This window comes from Camelus bactrianus, chromosome X (genome assembly GCF_048773025.1).
Source record: "Camelus bactrianus isolate YW-2024 breed Bactrian camel chromosome X, ASM4877302v1, whole genome shotgun sequence".
Classification (NCBI taxonomy): Eukaryota; Metazoa; Chordata; class Mammalia; order Artiodactyla; family Camelidae; genus Camelus; species Camelus bactrianus.
In genome coordinates, this window is record NC_133575.1 from 72,094,983 (window position 1) to 72,114,943 (window position 19,961).

Consider the following 19,961-nt stretch of genomic DNA (forward strand, 5'->3'; position numbering starts at 1 on the left):
TCACAAGTTTGTATTCTATGTCTATGAGTCTGTTTCTGTTTTGTATTTATGTTCTTTTTTTTTTTTTTTTTTTTTTTTTTTTTTTTTTTTTTTTTAGATTCCACATATGAGCGATCTCATATGGTATTTTTCTTTCCCTTTCTGGCTTACTTCACTTAGAATGACATTCTCCAGGGACATCCATGTTGCTGCAAATGGCATTATGTTGTCATGTTTTTAGGGTGGAATAGTATTCCATTGTATAAATATACCACCACGTCTTTATCCAGTCATCTGTCGATGGACATTTAGGCTGTTTCCATGTCTTGGCTATTGTAAATAGTGCTGCTATGAACATTGGGGTGCAGGTGTCATCCTGAAGTAGATTTCCTTCTGGATACAAGCCCAGGAGTGGGATTCCTGGGTCATGTGGTAAGTCTATTCCTAGTCTTTTGAGGAATCTCCACACTGTTTTCCATAGTGGCTGCACCAAACTGCATTCCCACCAGCAGTGTAGGAGGGTTCCCTTCTCCTCACAGCCTCTCCAGCATTTGTCATTTGTGGACTTTTGAATGATGGCCATTCTGGCTGTTGTGAGGTGATACCTCATTGTAGTTTTGATTTGCATTTCTCTGATAATTAGTGATATTGAGCATTTTTTCATGTGCCTATAGATCATTTGTATTTCTTCCTTGGAAAATTGCTTGTTTAGGTCTCCTGCCCATCTTTGGATTGGGTTGTTTATTTTTTTCTTATTAAGTCATATGAGCTGCTTATATATTCTGGAGATCAAGCCTTTGTCAGTTTCATCTTTTGCAAAAATTTTCTCCCATTGCATAGGTGGTTGTTTTGTTTTGTTGATGGTTTCTTCTGCTGTGCAGAAGCTTGTAAGTTTCATTATGTCCCATTTGTTTATTCTTGGTTTTATTTCTATTGCTTGGGTAGACTGCCCTAAGAGAACATTTCTGAGATGTATGTGAGATAATGTTTTGCCTATGTTTTCTTCTAGGTTTATTGTATCTCATCTTATGTTTAAGTCTTTGATCCATTTTGAGTTTACCAATATCTCTTGGCTCTTCTTTATAGCTTCAATTTCATTTTTGACGTATTTTATATCTCTAAACACTATCTCTTTTAGTTCCTTCAGTATTTTGATCATTCCTTTTTTGAAATCTTGATCTAGTAGGCCATCAACGTCTATTTCATTGATCATTCTTTTAGGGGATTTCTCTTGTTCTTTTAATTGGGAGTGGTTCCTCTGCTTCTTCATCTTGCGAATATCTCTCTGGCACTGTGGCTTATGGAGTATCAGTTGTCTATTGTGGTCCTTAAGGAGTTTATTTATTTATCTATCCAAAGCCTATGCAGGAATAAAACTTAAAAAAAAAAAAAGAATTTTAAAAGAAGGGAGAGGAAAAAAAGGTTTGAAAACAGTGTATAATCAGTAACAGAAGAACAAGTTGAAGGAAAATAGCAATTGAGTTGAGACGTCTTTTAAAAAACCTTAAAAAAAGGAGAAAAGAACAAAAAAAAATTTGAAGCCTGAGTGTAATCAATAACAGGAGATCAAAACCAAGAGAAATAAAAATGAAATGAGGTGGATTTCAAAAAGTAATAATAAAAATATTTTAAAAGAAAAATTTCAAAGAGATTAAAACTGGAGACATATACAATTATTTAAAAAGTAAGAATTAAAAAGGTGATAGAAAACATAACAGATAAAAAGAGAAAAACAGAAAGAAAAAAAAAAAAAGGGATGTGTTCTCGCGAAGACTGTGGGCTCTTAATGATTTTATCAAGAAGTCTTTCTGTCTTTGCCCTGCTGCGCGAACTCAGCTCGCTGCTTCCAGAGGCCCTCTGTTGGTGCCCCTGTTCTGTGCTCCTCCCATTGCACAAGTAGTAGTCAGCAAGTAGATCGCACCCCCCTCCCAACACTGCAGTCAGGTGTTGTGCTCCTACTGGGTGGGCAGGCGGGTCACGCCCCCCTCCCTTTCGCCACGTCGCGCAGGGTAGGCGGGCAGGTCGTGCCCCCTCCCAACAGCTTGGTAGGCTGTGGGTCACTCCCCCTTCCATCAGGGAAGATGGTGGAACAGCCCTACCCCTGCTCCATGCCAAAACTCAGCTTCCTGTTTGTTTGTCTTGGAGATGCGAGTTCTCAGAGGTACCAGGGCAGAAAGATCCTATCTGCCTCCGGCTGTAAACAAGTCTCTGACTCGCCTTTGAGGCTGCTAAGCCCTTAGGTGTGGATTCAGGTTTTGACCCTGCCCCCACCTGGGTGCTAAGCACCAGAGGATATGGCGGCTGTGGCTGAGCCCTGCCTCTCTTCTCCAGAAAACCTTCGGTGGGTTTTTTGGGAATAGGTATGGCACCCTTCCCCCCAGGACACATCAGCCGTGTTTTTTTTCCTCCATATTTTATGGAGGGCCCAGGTTGTTTTGCCCTGTGCACCAACTCATCCACAGCGCTCAGCACCCTGGAGTCTCCTAGGGTTGCCTCAGTGCAGCTGCCCCAGTCCTCTGCCCAGCTTGGGCAGCCTGGCCCATCCCCCACCTGCTGCTTTGCCTCTAGGGCTGGAAGTTTCGGAAACCTTCTATACCCATATAACTTACTATTGGTCAAGGGGTGCTCGGTGCAGCTCTGAGCCTCGGAGGATACGCCTCTGTCCCGCTGGCCTCTCCATTGGAGAGGGGGAGACCCAGAGAGTGAGCACCAGTCCTCCTTTGCCACTCCCTCCCTGCAGGACCGGACCCACACTGTTTTGCTTTTTCTTCTTTCTTTTTTCCTTTTCTCCTACCAGATTCCTGGGGTCTTTATCTTTTGAAGAGGGTGATGTTCTGTCGGAGTTCCGCAGGTGCTCTGGCTGGCTGGCTGGGTCTGAGGATGTGAGTCTTGGTGTATTTGTGGGAGAGGGTGCGCTACAAGCGTCCTTCTACTCTGCCATCTTGGCCGATCTCCTGGGAAGTTTTTGGTTACTGATTCAATCTCCTTACTTATTATTGCTCTATTCAGATTTTCTGTTTCTTGATATTTCAGTCTTAGTAGGCTGTATGTTTCTAAGAATTTATTCACCCCTTCTAGGTTGTCAATTTGTTGACATCTGTTTATAGTAGTTTCCTTTTATTCTTTTTTGATATGAGTTGTAATGTTTCTTCTTTCATTTTTGACTTTGTGTCCTTTTTTTTTTTTTAGTTTTGTTAACACTGTCAATTTTTTTATCTTTTCAAAAAAGCTAACACTTATAAGTTTTAATTTGTTTTTATTGTTCTTCTGGTCTCTATTTTATTTCTGCTGTGTTGTTCTTTTTTTAAAATTATCCTATCTGCCAACTTTAGGCTTAAAATGTTCTTTTTCTAGTTCCTTGAGGTACTAGGTTGTTTAATTCAGATAATTTCTTTCAAGGTTTGAAAAGAAGTTTCTCTTTTCGTATCTTCTTTGACTTATTGGTTGTTGAGGACTATGACCTTTAATTTGCATAAAGTTGTAAATTTTCCAGCTTCCTTCCTGTTATTGTTTACTAGTTTCATATCATTGTTAGAAAAATTACTTAATATGATTTCAGTCTTTTTCAATTTGCTAAAACTTGTTTTGCGATCTGTAATATGATTGCTCCTGGAGAATGCTGCTGTGTGTGCTTGAGAAGAATGTGTATTCTGTTACTGTTGAATGGAAAGTTGTGTATATGCCCGTTAGGCACATTTGGCCTAAAGTATGTTTGAAGCCCAACATTTTCTTATTGATTTTCTATCTGGATTATCTATCCACTCTTTAAAGTAAGGTATTGAAGTCCCCTATTTTTATTATATGGTTGTCATTGTCTCCTTTTGGATCTGTTAGTATTTGTTTAACATATTTATGTGCTCTGATGTTAGGTGCACATATATTTATGATTCTTATATCCTTTTGATGAAAGGGCCACTTCATTATTACATAATAACTGTTATGTCTTCTATACAGCTTTTCAGAAAAAAAGTGTATTTTTTCTCATACTTATATATGATACAGCTATCCCTACTCCCTTTTGGTTTCACTTGCACGGAATGCCTTTTTCTATCCCTTCATTTTTAGCCTTTGTGTGTCCTTAGCTGAAGTGAATCTCTTGTAGGCAACATATAGTTTTGCCTTGTTTATTTTTCAATCCATCCCATTATTCTATGTATTTTTGTTCCTAGCTGTCCCTGGACATCTCTGCTAAGCCATCTCACTAGTAATCCTGTGTGGTTATTCTCAGTTTTTGTTGTTGCACTACATAGTTGCAGGTCCTTAAATGGACTCTTGAGCCCTCCCAATTTTCTGTCAGTGATAACTAATTTTTGGTTTTGTGGGAGGACAAAAACTGGTATCTCCTGCTCTGACATCTTGCTGATTTCACTCTCTAACTTTTAAAAACTAAGCAGGGCAGACTAGTGAGATTGTGTTATAATCTCTACCTATGTGCCTTTTAATATCTGTAATTCTATAAGTGATGATGTATTTCTTTAGACTTACTATTTTGACAGGGGAATAAGAGGCAGATCCAGGTGCTTCTACCTGGCCTGTCTTAAAATATGTCTTTACTTCATGTGCCATAGAACTAATATGAGGTTTTTGTAATTTATAAATTAAAAAATTTTCTAATTATACATTGTGTTTCTGGGGGAAACCACAATAGTATGTGGCTATAATCACACTGAAGCATTTGCTTCAACCAAGACTCTAGCTACTAACTTCCATTAGTTCCCATCCTGACCTCTGCTACACAGGGAAGTTTTAGGTCTTTAAAAAGTAAGTCTTGCTTTTGTGATGACACACAGCCTTCACCAAAGATAGAGCCAAAGTCAAAATCTTGGAAGAATAGAACGGTTAGAGTTGAAATTTAGACCCTGGGGAAGGGTTGGAAAAAGAACAATTCTGGAGGCTAAGGCTGATGGAGCAATGTGGGGAGAGAACTAAAATGTCAATTTTCTTTTTCCCTGAGTAAAATACCATGTACAGTGTGATGAAGTATCTATAGTCCCTATAAAAATATTCACTGAGAAGTTTACAATTTTTACTGATGTTTGCATAGTGAATTTTTTAGGAGTATGTAGACATAGTTGATATTCAGTAATAGTTCTACATTATATGCTTTTTACAATAATTGTATATTTAAATGTAATGCATAGTAGAGGTAAGGATGTTATAATCATATATAATAATAATGAGTTTTTGCATTGTATTATTATCAACATTTTGAAATGAAAAATAGAGATGAAAACAGAACCAAGTTCAACTTAAAGAGCCAGAGCTGGAAAAATTCAAGCAAAAAATAAAGTGATATTGTACTATAACCCAAAGTGTAAAATGAATATGCATGAATACATACTGATATAAATAAAATAATATATTAATAAATAGGGGAAATGTACAAATCTCCTGTTTAGAAGAATTACAAATAATTTATGTAGAGGAAATGGAATAGAATTTCCTGGTTTACATGTATCAAAGTTTAACTATGCACCTATTGAAGGACATCTGGGCTATTTCTAGGTTTTGACTATTACGAAGGTGCTATGAACATACGTGTGAATATAAGTTTTCATTTCTTTGCGATGAACACCAAGGAGTGTATTTTCTGGGTCACGCAGAAATTGCATAGTTAGTTTTATAAGAAACTGAAACATTTTATTTTTAATTATATGTATTACTTTAGAATAAAAAAACCTTTAAAAAGGCAAAGAAGACTCAACAATTATTTTTAAATGTCAAAATTCCATGTTTTCATAGCTCTGAGGTAACAGCATTCTTATATTCTCTTGAAAAACTTTGCAAGAACAGAAAACATAAAGTAGAAGATGTAGTGAAGTTGAAGTATAGTTTTGACATTTACTCCTTTTCCTCCTCTGGCAATTAACCCATTTCTCTGCTTCCCCCAATTTATAACACAGCTCTTCAAAAACATCTATTGTTAGTGTCTTCACTTCATATTTTCCAAGTATATTTTGAATCCAATCCATTTATTATTTCATCTTAACCACTTCACTACATTTGCTCTATTTTAGGTCATAAACTTTGCATTGCTAAATCCACTGGTCAATCATTATATATTATATATTAAGCTTATTTAAATAAAAAAGTGGATGAGTTTGAGCTTCATCTTTCTTGCCTTTATTTTAATTCTTCAGGATGGACTTTAAAGTAAATCATCACACAGTGAAAAAATGATTATTAATGCCTTTCATATGAACAACTGACAACCACAGATTAAAAAATAATAATAATTAAATTACAAAACCTTGTGAAATTCAGTCAACCACTAGGAAAATGCAGATGTGTAGGTGTAAAAAAAAACCATAGTTTACACACCTTGGTAGACTGAAGAATGGCATATATTTTGCCCTAGATTCAAATACACATTGATGTAGTTTGTCCCTGAAGTTAGAGTTTACTTTCTACATGGCCTAATGGTCTGTGTTGTATAAGCTGAAAACTTCTTATTCTTTCTGCAGTATTTTTCTTTACTTAAAAAATGAGCTCAAGAGTGTCACAAGCAGGTTTTCCTTAGTGCCCTTCTAAAAGTGAATGGTGTTACCTAAGCTTTTGATTAAATTCATGCTGTGTTCCTTCTCCCTTCCCACTCCCACCCCTTCCTGACAAGTGACAGTACCTTTAGAATTGAGTCAGTTTGCTGAATTGCCTGATGTGAGAAAGCAGAGGATTATTTACCCCATGAGTACACATTCAATACATGGAAAATGGAAAGTGTTGTTAGGACAAATTGATACCTTTGTGAAGTAAACTTAACATTTAAAAACAGCAAATAGGCAATTTTCTAAGGGCCATGAACCAAGAAAACCTCATTGAAATACAGCTTGATAAGTGCTTCAAGTTGTTACAAAAATTTTTCAAAAAAGATTATGTATCAAAATTGGAACAATTAAAATGAACCAAAATGTTCACCTCTACTTATGTGAATATCAGGAACAAAAGGACTATTGACATCATAAGCACAATAAACTATCTAACTTCTATTTGTTTTGAAATTCTTATAAGAACTACATATTTTAAACATAAATGTCAGTTATTGCTATTGTCATTATAATGACCACCTGAAAAATAGTGAACATTTTCTTGGGTACTATAACGTGACAAAAATAAATTCAGAGAAATGCTGTTTGATAATGTGCTTGGCTTTATAGCATAATTTATTTTGTTTTACTTTATATAATACAGACAATTGTCAACTAGTCTATGGTGGTTGGAATACATTAACAGAAAACTTAAAAATAATTTAAAAACATCCTTTATTATATGCTATTATTGAAGAATATTATCTTTCTTCATTATCAAACTTTTTGAAGTAACAGGATTTAGTTTAACCTCATCCATTTCCCTAGACAAACAGCACTTGGGGTCAATAATAAGTATCAGATAGGAGAATCAACATTTTAGGGTTTACTACTTTTTTTTTTTTTTCAGAATTGTGACTTCAAAAGGGACCTTGGATAGCATCTACTGATGGTATACTTTTGTGGGTGAAAAAACTGAGTCCTAACAGATTAAATGTTGTATCCCAAATCACACATCTAAGTAGTATTAAGAACTCAGGTCTCCTAGCTCCTGTTTGAATATTTTCTTTGTTTCAACCTCATGTCTTCTAAAAGGAGTTAAAATATTTTTGGACAACAATTCTGATTGTCTTAATTATGTTGTCCAAAATGAATTAAAAATATTTTATTTTGTAGAGCAATTTTAGGTTCACAGAAAATTGAGAAGGTAAAGAGATTTTCCATATAACCCTTGCTCCAACATATGCACAGATTCACCCACTGTCACATCCTGCATAAGAGCAATAATTTGTTGCAATCAATGAATATACATTGACACAACATTGTTATACAAAATCTCAAAGTTATCATTATCACCCAAAGTTTACATTAGGGTTCGTTCATTCTTTGTGGTGTACGCTCTATGCATTTTGACAAACTCATAAAGAACTGTATCCAACATTATAGTATCATACAGAGTGGTTTCACTGCCCTAAAAATCCTCCATGATACAACTATTAATCCTTCTCCCTCCGCAACCTCTGGACTGTCGAACCTTTTACCATCTCCATAGTTTTGCCTTTTCCAGTGTCATATAGCTGGAGTCGTATGTAGCCTTTTCAGATTGGATTTTTTTCACTGAGTAATATGCATTTAAAGTTTCCTCCGTGTATTTTCATATCTTGATAAATCATTGTTTTTTAGTACTGAATAATATCCCTTTGTGTGGATATAAGCCAGGTTATCTATACACCTACAGAAAGGAAATCAAAGTTACTTTCAAATTTTGCTAATTATTAATAAAACTGTTGTAAACATCCATGTGCAGGCTTTTTGTGGGGACACAAGTTTGCAAATCATTTGGGTAAATACCGAGATGTGTGATTGCTGGATCATATGTTAAGAGTTTATTTAGTTTTGTAAGAAACTTCTAAACTGTCTTAGAAAGTGGCTATAACATTCTGCATTCCTACCAGAAGTGAATGAGCGTTCCTTTTGCTCCACATCCTTGCTAGTATTTGGTGTTTTCAGTGTTGTGGATTCTGGCTATTCTAGTAAGTATGTAGTAATATTTCATTGTTGTTTCAATTTGCTTTTCCCTAATGACAAATGAGGATGAGCATTTTTTTCATATGCTTATTTGCCATCTGTATATCTTCCTTGATGAAGTGTCCATTCAGGTCATTTGCCCTTTTTTAACTGAGGTTTTTCTTTTCCTTATTGTTGAGTTTTAAAGGAAGGCTCTTTGCATATTTTGTATAACAATCCTTTATCAGAAATGTCTTTTACAAATATTTTCAAATATTTTCCCCCAGTCTGGTTTGTCTTCTCATTCTCTTGTCAGTGTCATTTACAGAGCAGAAGTTTGCTGTTGTTATTGCTATTGTCATTTAAATGAAGTACAGCTTATCAGTTCTTTTTTCTTTGGACTGTGCCTTTGGTAGTGCATCCAGAAAGCTATTGCCATAGGCAAAATCATCTAGATTTTCTCCTGTTAGTGTCTATGAATTTTATAGTTTTGCATTTGAAATCTAGTCCTGTGATCCATTTTGAGTTAATTTTTACGAGAGGTGTAAGGTCCGTGTCTGATTCATTTTTTTCATCTGGACGTTTTAGGGGAGTGCTAATGTAAGTGATATTGTGTTTTTAACTTCACATTCTATTTATTCACTGCTGGCATACAGGAAAGTGATTAACTTTTGTGTTAACATTGTATCCTGCAAATATTTTAATTGCTATTTTGTTCCAGGATTTTTTTTTTGTCAGTTCTTTTGGACTTTTTACATAGATATTCATAATATCTCAATAAGAAAGAAGTTACTTTCTTTCTTTCCAATTAGTATACTTATATTTTATTTTCTTGTCTTACTGCATTACCTAGGACTTCTAATATGATGGGGAAAAGCAGTGATGATGGGAGACATCCTTCCATTTTTGCTGATTTTAGTGGGAAAGATTTGAGACTCTCACTATTAAGCATGATGTTCATTATAGATCTTTTGTATGTATTTTTCCAGTTTTATTGAGATATAATTGGCATGCAGTACTATATAAGTTTAAGGTATACAAAATAATTATTAGTCTTGCATACATCATGAAATGATTACCACAATAGGATTAGTGCACATCCATCATCTCATATAGAAACATTAAAGAAGTAGAAAACAAAATTTTATTGTGATGATCTCAGGATTTACTCTCTTAACAGCTTTCATTTATAAGATACAGAAGTGTTAATTATCTTGACCATTTTGTACATTATATCCCCTACTTCTTTATCTTATAGTGGAAGTTTGTACCTTTTAACTATCTTCATCTAATTTCACTCCTGCCAAACCCCACCACTCATAGCCACAAATCTGATTGCTTTTTCTATGAGTTTGTTTGTTTTTGAAGAATAATTGACCTATAACACTATGTTATTTCCTAGTACACAAAATAGTGATTGAAATTTTCCATACATTTTAAGATGATCATCATGATAAGACTATTTGTCACCTGTCACCATACAAAGATATAATTATTGACCATATTACCCACACTGTATATTTCATACCTGTGACTCATTTATTTTGTAATTGAGAATTTGCACCTCTTAACCTCCCTTATCTACTTCTCTCCTCCTCTCATGTTCATGTTTCTGGCAACCAGACAATTTCTCTCCGTATCAATTACCTTGTTTCTGCTTGGTGATGTTTGTTCATTTATTTTGTTTTTAATGGTTCCACATATAAAGTGAAATCATAAAGTAATTCTTTGTTTGACTTATTTCACTTAGCATAATACTCTCTAGGTCCATCCATGTTATTGCAAAAGGCAAAATCGCATTCTTCTTTATAGTTGAGTAAAATTCCACTTTACACACACACACGCACACACACACCCCACCAAGTCTCCATTATCCACTTCTTTATTCATTTGTTTACTAATGAGCAGTTAGGTTGCTTCCATACTTTGGCTATTGTGAAAAATGTTGCAATGGACATAGGGGTGCATATATATTTTGTAATTAGTGTTTTCATTTTTAAATAAATATGGGGAATTGATTAACTTTATAGTAGGTCTATCTTTAATTTTTTGAGGAATCTTCATACCATTTTTCACAGTAGCTGCACCAATTTACATTTATATTTACATTCCCATGAACAGTGCATGAGGGTTCCCTTTATTCCACATCCTTGCCAACACTTGTTATTTGTTGTATTTTTGATAATAGCCATGTGATAGATGTGAAGTGACATCTATCTCACAGTGGTTTTGATTTGCATTTCCCTGATGATTAGTGATGTTGAACATCTTTTCACGTACCAATTAGCCATCTGGTATGTCTTTGGAAAAGTGTGTATTCAAGTCCTCTGCCCGTTAAAAAAAATGATGTTAAGTTGTATGTCTTTTTTGTATATTTTGGATATTAACACCTTATCAGATAAGTCATTTGCAAATATATTCTCCTACTCCGTAGGCAATCTTTTCATTAATTGTTGACAGTTTACTTCACTGTGCAAAAGCTTTTTAGTTGGATGTAGCCCCATTTGCTTATGTTTGCTTTTGTTTCCCTTGCCTGAGGAGACATACCCATAAAATTATTGCTGAGACTTATGTCAAACAGTGCACGGCTTATGTTTTCTTCTAAAAGTTTTCGTTTGTTTGTTTTAGGTCTTATATTTAAGTTTTTAATCCACTTTGAGTTTATTTTTGTATATGGTGGGGGTAACTAGTCCAGTTTGATACTTTTGCATGTAGCTGTCTAGTTTGCAACACCATTTATTGAAGAGGTTGTCTTTTCCCCATTGTATATTCATGCCTTCTTTGTCATAGATTAATTGCCCGTAACAGTGTGGATTTATCTAGGGACTCTATTCAGTTACATTGATCTATGAGTCTATTTTCATGCCAATACCATACTGTTTAGATTACTGTAGCTTTGTAGAATAGTTTGAAATGAGGGCACAGGATACCTCCTATTATATTCTTTTATAATATTGTTTTGGATATTCAGATTACTTTATGTTTCCATACAAATTTTAGAATTATTTGCTCTCCTTCTGTGAAAAATGCCATTGGAATTTTAATAAGAATTTCATTAAAAATGGGAAATACTTTTTTAAAAAATCAGAGCTGAAGAATAAAGTAATTGAAATGAAAAATACACTAGAAAAAGTGAACAGCAAATTAGATAATGCAGCAGAATGGATCAGCAATCTGGAGGACATGGTAATGGAAATCATCCAATCAGAAAAGCAAAAAAGCAAAAAAGAAAAAAAATGAGAATATTTTAAGAAACCTCTAGGACAACATCAAACGTGCTAACAACCACATTATAGGGGTCATGCATGGTAAAGAGAGAAATATGACAGAAAAAAACTATTAAATAAATAATGAATGAAAAGCTCCCTAAACTGGTAACATTTATGTCCAGGAATCACAGAAAGTCCCCAACAAATTCAACCAAAATAGGTTCACAGCTAGACACATTATAATTAAAATAGCAAAAATTAAAGAGGAAAAGAAAATCTTAGAAGCAGCAAGAGAAAAGAAACTAGTTATGTACAGGGGAACTCCCATATAAGTCTCAGCTGACTTTTTAGAAGAAATTCTGTAGGCCAGAAGGCAGTGGCATAATACATTCAAAGGGATGAAAGGGATTAAAAAAAAACAAACAAACAAAAAAAAAAACTACAACAAAGAACACTCTACCTATCAGGGCTATCATTCAGATATGAAGGATAGAAAAAGATTTTTACAGACAAGCAAAAGTTAAAAGACTCCAGTGCTGCTAAACTGGCTTTACAAAAAATGTTAAAGAAGCTTCTCTAATTAAGATAAAAAGACCACAACTAAAAATATGAAAATGATGAAAAAATCTCATTGGTAACAGTAAACCTACAGTAAAGTTAGTTGGTCAGCTACTTATAAAGTGAAAGTTAGTAAAAATGAAAGAAAGCATAAAGATCAGAGCAAAAATAAATAAAGACAAAAAACACTGGGAAAGGATAAATAAAACCAAGAGCTGATTCTTTGTAAAGATAAACAAAATTAATAAACCGTTAGCCAGACTCATTAAGAAAGGGTCCAAATAAATAAGGTCAGAAATTAAAAAGAAGTTACAACCTACACCACAGAAATATAAAGGATCATAAAAAATTACTATGAACAATTATACACCAATAAAATGGACAACTTAAAATTAATGGATACATTTCTAGAAGTGTACAATTTTTCAAGACTAAATGAGGAAGAAATAGTGAACCAGAAACAACTGATAACCAGTAATGAAATTGAATCAGTAATTAAAAAACAAACTCACAAAAAACAGAAGTCCAGGAATAGACAGCTTCACAAATGAATTCTACCAAACATTTAAAGCAGAGTTACACCCATCCTTCTCAAACTTGTCCAAAAATTTGAAATGGAAAGAACACTTCTGAACTCATTCTATGAGACCAGCATCACCTTGATACCAAAACCAGACAAAGACACACATAGAAAGAAAACCACAGGTCAATATCACTGATGACCATTAAGGTCAATCACTGGAGAAATTAGATTTTTAAAAATAATTTAGCTTCAAAATTACTATATTATGAATAAGCACTACATGTCATTTCCTTGAGTGTATCAGTGTGGAGAATAATGTAAGCATACATTTTAATTTTTTAATTTTGTGATTTTTTTTCCATGAAAAGACTACATAGTCTGATCTTACTAACTTTCTATTACTATTTTAATCATCAATAGGCTATTATTACTCCTACATAATGTTTATATTATGAAAAATAGAAATTATTATTTCATCATGTCAAGTAATTTTTCTCACCAACTTTTAAAATCAACAATAATGTTGCAGGGTGTGTTGCAATAATATAAAATTGACTAATTAATGTCTTATCATTGGATATTTACATAAACCTTCAGTAAGAATAACAAAACATTGATTAGTAAGCATAGTATTAAGTTTATGTATTTTGTTTTTATTTCTATATAATCTGTGCAGATACCAGATAATTGAGAAAGAGAGAAATAAATTTTCCATTCTTAGAAAAAACTCAGTTTTATTTATAATTCTTTTGCTTTCATCCATGCGTGTGTTATATCTTATTGCTACTTTGATTAAAAAACTAAGTACTGCCTATCAGGCATCTATTATCTTATCTTTATCACGTGATCAAATTCTTTGAGAATTCTTTTAGTTTTGCTCTTCCACGATTTTATACTAAATTCAGACAAAGTAAAATAAATTTTATAGAATATATTTTATAATTAAAACTATTTTGAAAAAAATATTTTGAGATTTCTCATAAAGCTGATTGAAAATTACAAGTATGTATTACTTTGTCTTATTAAAAAAGGAGACTATAAATAATAAGAAATTGTTGGCATTTTCTTGTTTCTTAATCAGCTCAATACTATTATGAGAACTACATAGGAAAAATTATAGTATTCAAAGAAATTTATATAGTTAAATGCTATTAACATAAATATTTCAGATATTGTATATTTTATTGGAAGGCCTTGGAGATTAGTCAATGGCCTCATTGCCAATAATATGGTATTAACCTCAGAAGAAACGTTGATTAAACCAGTATGAAATACTTACACAGAGTGCCAAATAAAGAGTTTTGGCATATCCTCCATTCTGATTCTGTTGATCACTGTAATGAATTAATTACAGCTATTTTGGTTTATTATCAGGTAGTATTTGGTTTCTTCTATGTAAGCCTGAAGACTTCATTGTTTATATAGTTAGAATTTCTGTCTTTGAGAAAGGACAGCCTCAGAGCTTCACAAAAATAACTCACAAATGCACTGAACTATTGACCCTTGAAAGAATAGACTCTTGAATGCAGGCCTCTGAAATGACATCACTTAGACTACCTTCAGTGTATTTCATTGGAACATAAGATACCTAGAAATAATGTCAGTTCAGAAGCATGTATCTTCTCTATTTTTTTTAATCTCTATTTTATTATTTCCTCACTGATTTTTATTATGTCATTCATTTTACTTATTTTAAATTTTCTTCTTTTTCTGAATCATTTAGATGGAAGGTTAGGTTGTTTATTTGAGATTTTTCTTATCTGTTGAGGTAATCCTGTATTGCTATAAATTTCCCTCTTAGAACTACTCTTGCTGCATGCCATAGATTTTGGAAAGTTGTGTTTCCATTTTCCATTGTCTTGAGGTATTTTCTGATTTCCACTTTGATTTCTTCATTGACCATTTAAGAAAAATCTCCATATGCTTGTTCTTTTCCCATTATTCTTTCTGTTATTGATTTCTAGTTTCGTATCTTTGTGGTTGGAAAAAAATGCTTGATATGATTTCTGTCCTCTTAAATTTGGTGACACTTGATTTGTGCCCTAGCCCATGGTCTACCTAGGAAAATGTTCCACATGTACTTTAAAAGAATGTGTATTCTGCTATTTTTCGAATGGAATGTCCTTTAGATATCTATTAAGTACAGCTGTCATTTAAGATCAGTTACCTTATGGATTTTCTGTGTGGATAATCTGTCAGTTGATGTAAGTGGGATGCTAAAGTCTCCTACTATTTTGTCTCATATAAGTATTACTACCCCTACTCTCTTGCCATTTCCATTTGCATGAAGAATATTTTTCCATCTTCTCACTTACAGTCTGTATGTGTCTACAACTTTAATGTGAGTCACTTGTAAGCAGCATATAGATGGGTCTCCTTTTTAATCTAATCAGCCACTTTATGTTTTTTGATTGGAATATTTAGTCCATTGCCACTTGGACTATTTATTGATAAGTATGTACTTATTGATATTTTATTACTTATTTCTGGTTGCTTTGCAGTTCTAATATGCTTATTTCTTCTTTTTGTTTCTACCATTGTGGTCTGATGATTTCCATTAGTGTATGGTTGTGCTCATTTCTCTAATTTTTGTTTCTCTGTTGTAGGTTTTTGATTTGTGGTTACTACTGGGGTCATATATGTTGACCTGTAACTGTATCTACTTGTTTTAAAATGGTATTCATTTAAAAAAAATGGTACTCATTTAAGTTCAACATTCTGTAAGATCTACATTTTTTTACTCCTATCCTTTATGGGTTTTTTATTTTTTATCATTTTATACATCTTCATGTTCATCTCTTCACTGTTTATTGTAGTTATAGTTACTTTTACAATTTTTTGTTTTTTAATATTTGTACAAGCTTACTTAAGTTGTTGATCTCAGCCTTTAATATATATTTGCCTTTATTAGTGGAAGTTTTTCCTTTCCTATAGATCTTTGTTTCTTGTTATCACCTTTTATGCCATTTAGATAAGATCCTTTAACATTTCTTTTGCAGTAAGTTTAGTATTTGTGAACTCTTAGTTTTTGCTTGCCTGAGAAGTTCTTTATCTCTCCTTCAATTCTAAAAGATAATCTGCTGAGTAGAGCATCCTGGGTTGCAGGCTTTTCCCTTTTAGCACTTTGAACCTATTATGCCATTCCCTTCCTGCCTGCACCATTTCTTCAGAAAAATAAGCTCATAGTCTTATGGGTGTTCCCTTGTATATTAGTCTCTGTTTCTCTCTTGCTGCTTTTAGAATTTTCCCTTTATCTTTTACCTTTGCCATTTTAATTGTTATATATCTTGGTTTGGATCTTTTGGGGACCCTCTGTGCTCCTGAAGGCAAATATCTGTTTCCTTCTTCAGGTTTGTGAGGTTTTCAGCCATAATTTCATCTAGTACAATTTTGACTGCCTTTTCTTCCTCTTACCCTTCTGTAACTCCTATAATACAAGTGTTGGTATTCATGATATTCCAGAGATCTCATAAACTGTTCTCATTTTATTACTTCTCATTTTATTACTTTTCTTTTTGCTACTCTGATTGGGTGATTTCCATTATTCTCTCTTTCAGATCACTTACACATTCTTCTGTTACCATCTTGTCTGCTATTAATTCCTTTTAGTGTGTTTTAAATTAAAATTATGGATTACCATGTGTAGATTAAGAAGTTATTGGTGGTGAATATATTTCTTATTACTTGCCAAATACCACAAGACTTTGGCTGATATAAATATGTTAGTCATAAATGTGATGGGTACAAAGAAAAAGCAGAATAAAAAGCATGTAACTTCAGTAATATGTCTATTGTATTTCATGTTATGTTTTACACACATTAGGTACTGGGAAAATATTTCAGTAAACATATAATAAGAAGGAAAGAAAGAGTTATGAGTTGATTTCCATGTTTTTAACCGAAGTTTAGATATCACAACCATCATGCTTTCATTAAGATGCTAGAATTGCTGATCCCTGAGCAGGTAACACAGAACAATAGAGAATAACAGAGTGATATTTAAGATGAGGAAAATGAATCAAATCAAATATTGGTTTTTTGAGATACTGTTTCCATCAATCACATTTCTTCTTTTATGCTACAATGTTTGGGTATGTCAATGTTGGGGGTGGAACATCACTCATAGCTATCTGCCAGTCAGTCACCCTAGAGGGGGAAAGAAAGCACCATCATGATTGTTACGATTATTCATTTGTTTGTACTTTTTAGTACACCACAAAGTATAAGCAGACAATCTAAACAGTATTTTATTTTTCCATTTCCAAGAATTTGCAAATCATTATGGTGAAGAAATACTTCCAAATACAGCAGTGACTAATGTTTCAGCTGTTTAGAAGGTAGTGTGCCTTCTAAAGTTTGATTGTATTCCATGTTCTTTTGTGAGTACTGGAAATCATCTCAGAAGGACTGCCAAAAATTGATTTCAGCTTTAACATTGCTAGTTCAATATCTGATTGATGTCAACTCACTGCAGATGTTTATCTTGATCAGACTAAGTGACACATTCATTGTTACATTGTCTATGTGGTAAGAATAGTTCTATCAATTGTTTCCTAAGGTACTGTCATCATTGGTACATAAAAATAACTTGGGTAGTTCAGTTTTAGCCCATCATATGGTAAAGCTCACATCCAGTCACAAACAGTTCATTTTACATATCCTATCATAAGCTGGCGTCAACTTTATTGCATGAGTGTGGCACCATTAAATTATTGTAGTGATAGTCTTTTGCAATAATGCATATTCTTTGTGAAATGTGAGACTGGAGTTAAATTTAATGCAGGTTTAAATAAAAATAGGGTTCTATGGCATCTTGGTATTTGAAGCATCTTTTAAATGTTAAGTATTCTCACATACATGTCAAAGGTTGGGGAAGTATAAAAGGTAGAAGGAAAAAGAAAAAGCCAGAATAAGGAAGGCTTTGCTATTCAAATCAAAAAACCCCAAAAAACCAAAAAAACAAAAACTTGATACATTCAGAGAAAAAAGCATAATAGTAAAAAAAAGACCTTCTTACTCATTATGTAGTAATCACTAAGTGTTATCCTTATTGCCTTGTCCTATGAGCAAACTGAATAAAAGGCAATATTGAGACTAGCTTTAGAAATGCAGGGTTGGGAGCTCTCAGACCTGAATGGTTGAGTGTCAGAAGAAATGCAACTTCTAAAGAACTAACTTTAAATTAAGTAAAGGCTAGCTCAGAACAATTTCATATATGATTTAATGCCATCCTCACTATGGTGAATATTAAATACATAAAAATATATCCAGCATAACTAACAAAATGATACCCATGAGCAAAGGCAGAAAGGCTGAAAATGGTTTGTTTTCCATGAATAATCAATAACCATAAAATAATTCAGGCCAAATAGCTCTGTCCACCCAGAAGTATCATCATACAAATTTGAGCAGCAGAGACATATTTAACCAACCTTGCTCCACATTTTTTAACATGACCTACTGCTGTTCAACATAATCCCATTTCACAAAAATTGCAACTATACCCCCTTTGAGGCTCTTGCTGGAAATTGCATCTTGCTTTGCCTGTTGCTTGATGGATTTGCTGATGCTAAACCTTCATGTACTTCTTTAGTCTCCTGGGGTCCTTCCTTCTGTTATTTTCAAAACTATAGAACTCAAGTTTATAAAAAATTTACAAAAATAACTCAACCTCTCTTTGGGTGTGACAGATCCTAAAAGAAAGCCTAAATTTTAAATTGCTCTCATAACGTTTTAATGTAGAAAATCTTGGCATTTACTATTGATGGTCAACAGCAAGAGCGACCTAGATTACTGCAGTTTTAAAATGTTTCTAGAGCAGAAGTTACCTTGTTTTATAAATAAGACAATTGCAGAGATTTAACTCACCAACATTACAGAAATTTCTAGGACATGGATCTAAGATGCTTCTCTAGGGCTTATCAGATTGTAAATTTATAAAAGTAAATATATCCCTTAAAATTTTTTGTATATGTATTTTTATTGAAGTATAATCAGTTTACAATGTTGTGTCAATTTCTGGTGTACAGCGTAATGCTTCAGTGATATAGGAACATACATATATGTGTTTACATATTCTTTTTCACAAGTTATTACAAGATATTGGATATAGTTCCTTGTACTATACAGTATGAGCTTGTTTATCTATTTTATATATATTAGTTAGTGTCTGCAAATCTCAAACTCCCAATTTATCTCTTCCCATCCCCTTTCCCCCAGTAACCATAAGTTTGTTTTCTATGTCTGTGAGTCTGTTATGTTTTGTAAATAATTTTTTTTTAAGATTCCACATATAAGTGATATTATATGGTATTTTTTCTTTCTCTTTCTGGTTTACTTCACTTAGAATGACAATCTTCAGGTCCATCCATGTTGCTGAAAATAGCACCGTTTTATTATACCACAATTTCTTTATCCAATCATCTGTCAATGGACATTTAGGTTGTTTCCATGTCTTGGCTATGAACACTGGGATGCATATCCATTAAAATTTGAAAGATGAATCTCAATTATTATTCATCAAGTCTGAATGAGAGCCTTGCTGGATAGCATATTTTTGGTTGTAAGTTTCCTCGTTTCATCACTTTAAATATATCATGCCACTGCCTTTTGGCCTGCAGAGTTTCTGCTGAAAAGTCAGCTGATAGTTTATGGGGGTTCCCTTGTATGTTATTTGTTGCTTTTCTCTCGCTAATTTTAATATTTTCTCCTTATCCTTAATTTTTGTCAGTTTGATGACTATGTGCCTTGGTGTGTTCCTCTTTGGATTGATCTTGCGTGGTACTCTCTGTGTTTCCTGGACTTGGGTAACTGTTTCCTTTCCCAAGTTGGGGAAGTTTTCAGTGATTATCTCTCCAAAAATTTTCTCAGGTCCATTCTCTCTCTCTTCTCTTTCTGGGACCCTCATAATGCAAATATTAGAGTGCTTCATATTGTCCCAGAGTTCTCTTAAACTATCCTCATTCCTTTTTATTCTTTTTTCTGTTCTACAGTAGTGATTTCCACCAATCTATCTTCTAGCTCACTGATCCTTTCTTCTGCCTCATTTAGTCTATTCTTGGTTCCTTCTAGTGTGTTATTCATTTCAGTGATTTTATTCTTCAACTCTGTTTGGGTATTCTTTATATTTTCCAGCTCTTTGCTAAGTACTTTGCTCTGTGC